This window comes from Salvelinus sp. IW2-2015, unplaced genomic scaffold, assembly GCF_002910315.2.
Source record: "Salvelinus sp. IW2-2015 unplaced genomic scaffold, ASM291031v2 Un_scaffold4843, whole genome shotgun sequence".
Classification (NCBI taxonomy): domain Eukaryota; kingdom Metazoa; phylum Chordata; class Actinopteri; order Salmoniformes; family Salmonidae; genus Salvelinus; species Salvelinus sp. IW2-2015.
Window position 1 is genome coordinate 20,304 of NW_019946112.1, and position 4,927 is coordinate 25,230.

The 4,927-nt window shown below is 35.3% G+C and overlaps 2 long non-coding RNA genes across 2 annotated transcripts; both read right to left on the reverse strand.

Annotated features, from left to right (window-relative positions):
- Positions 1–1,728: 1,728 nt before the first annotated feature.
- Positions 1,729–2,124, reverse strand: LOC139026465 (uncharacterized). Its single transcript, XR_011478248.1, has 3 exons — positions 2,045–2,124; positions 1,838–2,008; positions 1,729–1,762 (listed from the first exon to the last, which is right to left on the reverse strand). It is a non-coding gene; the product is annotated as an uncharacterized lncRNA (long non-coding RNA).
- A 275-nt stretch (positions 2,125–2,399) lies between these two features.
- LOC139026464 (uncharacterized) lies at positions 2,400–3,253 on the reverse strand. The gene is made up of 3 exons (XR_011478247.1): positions 3,203–3,253; positions 2,965–3,064; positions 2,400–2,825 (listed from the first exon to the last, which is right to left on the reverse strand). It is a non-coding gene; the product is annotated as an uncharacterized lncRNA (long non-coding RNA).
- Positions 3,254–4,927: the final 1,674 nt, after the last annotated feature.

The following is a 4,927-nucleotide window of genomic DNA, read 5'->3' on the forward strand; positions in this document are numbered from 1 at the left end:
ACAGTAATATATCATTCATAATGGAATACCAGAGCATTCTAGAACAATTTATTATTAAGTTTGCTGTTGCTTGTCAGTACAGTAATATTATCACTCATAATGGAATACCAGAGCATTCTAGAAACAGTTCATTATTAAGTTTGCTGTTGCTTGTCAGTACAGTAATATATCACTCATAATGGAATACTAGAGCATTCTAGAACAATTTATTATTAAGTTTGCTGTTGCTTGTCAGTACAGTAATATATCATTCATAATGGAATACCAGAGCATTCTAGAACAATTCCAGAGGTTTTCTAGAAGATAAAAACATAGTATTCTAGAAGCTGACTGTATCAATAGATTTGGTAAAGATCTCAACGGAACTCAAAATTGCCATAGAAATGCCATAGAAATGCTTGGGGGAAACGGCCATGGGGGAAAGATCCCGAATCTCTTCATTTCCCCCAGCAAAATTAGCCTACATTTAGGCTATTGTTAATATTTGTATTTCACGGTATGTTGAGGTAAAAATCTGAGTATAATGCTTGTATGGATGTCAACCCCAACAAGTCATCATTACCAATCAACCGCATTTCAGTTAAAAAAACTTCCACCACCAATTTCTGTATGCTAACGATGCTAACAAGCTTATACGAACGGGAGTTAGCATTTAGCAGTCATTTCTTAAATCTGAAAAGGGACAACTTCCACATGTCATGCATCGAAAACAGACAAATATATCCAATTCTGACTTCAGTAACCACATTGTGGGCCTCTTACAATACATAAATCATACTGATTGACGAGATTTGACGAATATCCACTCTGTTACATCAGATGTGTTGAATGTTCGCCAATCTGGTCAACGGAACATCTGTGTTCCGTTGACTCCTTTACCTCGTCTATCTGTTAGGATCCAACAAACAGTGTTCTGTTACAATCATATTCAGAGTTCCAAAATTCCGGTAAGTTCCCTAAAAATTCAATGCAGATTTACCAGAAATCCTGGTTGTAAGATTTCCGGAATCAGGAGGGAATATGCAGGAAATCCTAGAATTTTATAACTTGGATTCCTGGAAAGTCTGCATGGAAATCTGGGAAAATTAAAATCACTTTTCAAACCTGTATCCATACCATGRGGCGGCAGGGTAGCCTAGTGGTTAGAGCGTTGGACTAGTAACCCGAAAGGTTGCTAGATTGGATCCCCGAGCTGACAAGGTAAAAATCTGTCGTTCTGCCCCTGAACAAGGCAGTTTAACCCGCTGTTCCTAGGCCGTCATTGAAAATAAGAATTTGTTCTTAATTGACTTGCCTAGTTAAATAACGGTAAAAAAATATATAATGCTGTAAAAATCTGTAGGCTAATGGGAAGGATTGGATGAGGAATCATGGGTTGTGTACCAAATGGAACCCTGTTTACCAGAGCCCTATGGACCTTGGTTGAAGTTATGCACGACATTGGGAAAAGGGTGCTATATAGGATGCTGGCTATCAGACAAATGTCTAGCCCACATTTCCAACACTATAGGAAGTGATCCCAACAATACTGAAGAACATTTCACTTCACATTCTGAATGTATTTATGTTATTATTTATTATTTGGGGTTATTTATTCCAGGGGCACCGTACTACTAGGGCTGACCCTGTAAAACAACACCTATCATACTACTATGGCTGACCCTGTAAACAACACCTATCATACTACTATGACTGACCCTGTAAAACAACACCTATCATACTACTATGGGCTGACCCTGTAAAACAACACATTACACTGCACCTATCATACTACTATGGCGTGACCCTGTAAAACAACACCTATCATACTACTATGGCTGACCCTGTAAAACAACACCTATCATACTATTATGACTGACCCTGTAAAACAACACATTACACTGCACCTATCATACTACTATGGCTGACCCTGTAAAACAACACCTATCATACTATATGACTGACCCTGTAAAACAACACATTACACTGCACCTATCATACTACTATGGCTGACCCTGTAAAACAACACCTATCATACTATTATGACTGACCCTGTAAACAACACATTACACTGCACCTATCATACTACTATGGGCTGACCCTATAAAACAACACCTATCATACTACTATGGCGTACCCTGTAAAACAACACCTATCATACTATTATGACTGACCCTGTAAAACAACACATTACACTGCACCTATCATACTACATGGCTGACCCTGTAAAACAACACCTATCATACTATTATGACTGATCCTGTAAAACAACACATTACACTGCAACCTATCATACTACTATGCTGACCCTAAAAACAACACCATCATACTACTATGGCGACCCTGTAAAACAAACACCTATCATACTATTATGACTGATCCTGTAAAACAACACATACACTCACCTTACCATAACTACTATGGTGTATGTAACAATAAAAACTAATTATAAAATAAAAATTTTGGGGATGTGTTTATAATGCTATTTATTTATTTAAGAATAATGTACGTATATATTGTTTTTCATGTAAACATCTGAATACTACTATAGTACCCGTTGTACATGTTTTCATGTAAATCATCTGAATACTACTATAGTACGCATTGTACATGTTGTTTTCATGTAAATCATCTGAATACTACTATAGTACCATTGTACATGTTGTTTTCATGTAAATCATCTGAATACTACTATAGTACCATTGTACATGTTGTTTTCATGTAAATCATCTGAATACTACTTATGTACCCATTGTACATGTTTTTTCATGTAAATCATCTGAATACTACTATAGTACCATTGTACATGTTGTTTCATGTAAATCATCTGAATACTACTATAGTACCTTGTACATGTTGTTTCATGTAAATCATCTGAATAATACTATAGTACCCATTGTACATGTTTTTCATGTAAACATCTGAATACTACTATAAGTATCATTGTTACATGTTTTTTTCATGTAAATCATCTGACTATAGTACCCATTGTACATGTTGTTTTCATGTAAATCATCTGAATACTACTATAGTACCCATTGTACATGTTGTTTTCATGTAAATCATCTGAATACTACTATGTACCCTTGTACATGTTTTTTCATGTAAATCATCTGAATACTACTATAGTACCGTATGTACATGTGTTTTCATGTAAATCATCTGAATACTACTATAGTACCACTTGTACATGTTTTTTCATGTAAATCATCTGATATAGTACCCATTGTACATGTTGTTTTCATGTAAACATCTGAATACTACTATAGTACCCTTGTACATGTTTTTTTCATGTAAATCATCTGAATATACTATAGTACTCATTGTTACATGTTTTTCGATGTAAATCAATCTGAATACTACTAATGGTACCATTGTACATGTTCTCGTTCTATTATAGCCTAAATGCATTATCAAGTTTTTTTAAATATTTATATTCATTATCATTCATGTTCAAATCAAAGTTGCTCATCTGCGATGGACGACGGGTTTTACAGATTGTTTTACGATTGTCTTTCGTGACGATCATTTGTTTAATAGAACAGAATGCACAGACAAACGAATGAACCGGCTTCTTCATCTCATTATTTGACAGACACAGCCTTACATTCATGTTGCCATTAGATACACAGCCTTACATTCATGTTGCCATTAGATACACAGCCTTCATCATGTTTCCATTAGATACACAGCCTTTCATTCATGTTCTCCATTAGATACACAGGCCTATACATTCATGTTGCCATTAGATACGACAGTCTTACATTCATGTTTGCCATTAGATACACAGCCTCATTCATTTCCATTAGATACACAGTCTTATCATTCATGTTTCCATTAGATACACAGCCTTTCATTCATGTTGCCATTAGATACACAGTTCATACATTCATTTTTCCATTAGATACACAGTCCTTACATTCATGTTTCCATTAGATACACAGCTTACATTCATGTTGCCATTAGATACACAGCTTCATTCAGTTGCCATTAGATACACAGTCTTACATTCATGTTTCCATTAGTACACACCTTTCATTCATGTTCCATTAGATACACAGCTTACTTTCATTCATGTTTCCATTAGATACACAGGCCTTTCATTCATGTTTCCATTAGATACACAGTCTTACATTCATTTTCCATTAGATACACAGCTTTCATTCATTTCCATTAGATACACAGCCTTACATTCATGTTTCCATTAAGATACACAGTCTTACATTCATGTTTGCCATTAGATACACAGCCTTACATTCATGTTGCCATTAGATACACAGCTTCATTCATCGTTTCCATTAGATACACAGCCTTCATTCATGTTTCCATTAGATACACAGCCTTCATTCATGTTTCCATTAGATACACAGACCTTTCATTCATGTTCCATTAGATACACAGCCTTTCATTCATGTTTCCATTAGATAACACAGCCTTACATTCATGATTGCCATTAGATACACAGCCTTCATTTTCATGTTTCCATTAGAGACACAGCCTTACATTCATGTTTCCATTAGATACACAGCCTTTCATTCATTATTTCCATTAGATACACAGCCTTACATTCATGTTTCCATTAGATACACAGCCTTTCATATCATGTTTTTCCATTAGATACACAGTCTTACATTCATGTTTCCATTAGATACACAGCCTTTCATTCATGTTCCATTAGATACACAGCTTACATTCATTCCATTAGATACACAGCCTTTCATTCATGTTTCCATTAGATACACAGCCTTACATTCATGTTCCATTAGATACACAGCTTCATTCATGTTCCATTAGATACACAGCCTTCATTCATGTTCCATAGTACACAGCTTAGATTTATGCCATTAGATACACAGCCTTACATTCATGTTGCCATTAGATACCACAGCCTACATTCATGTTGCCATAGATACACAGCTTCATTCAGTTCCATTAGACACAGCCTTAC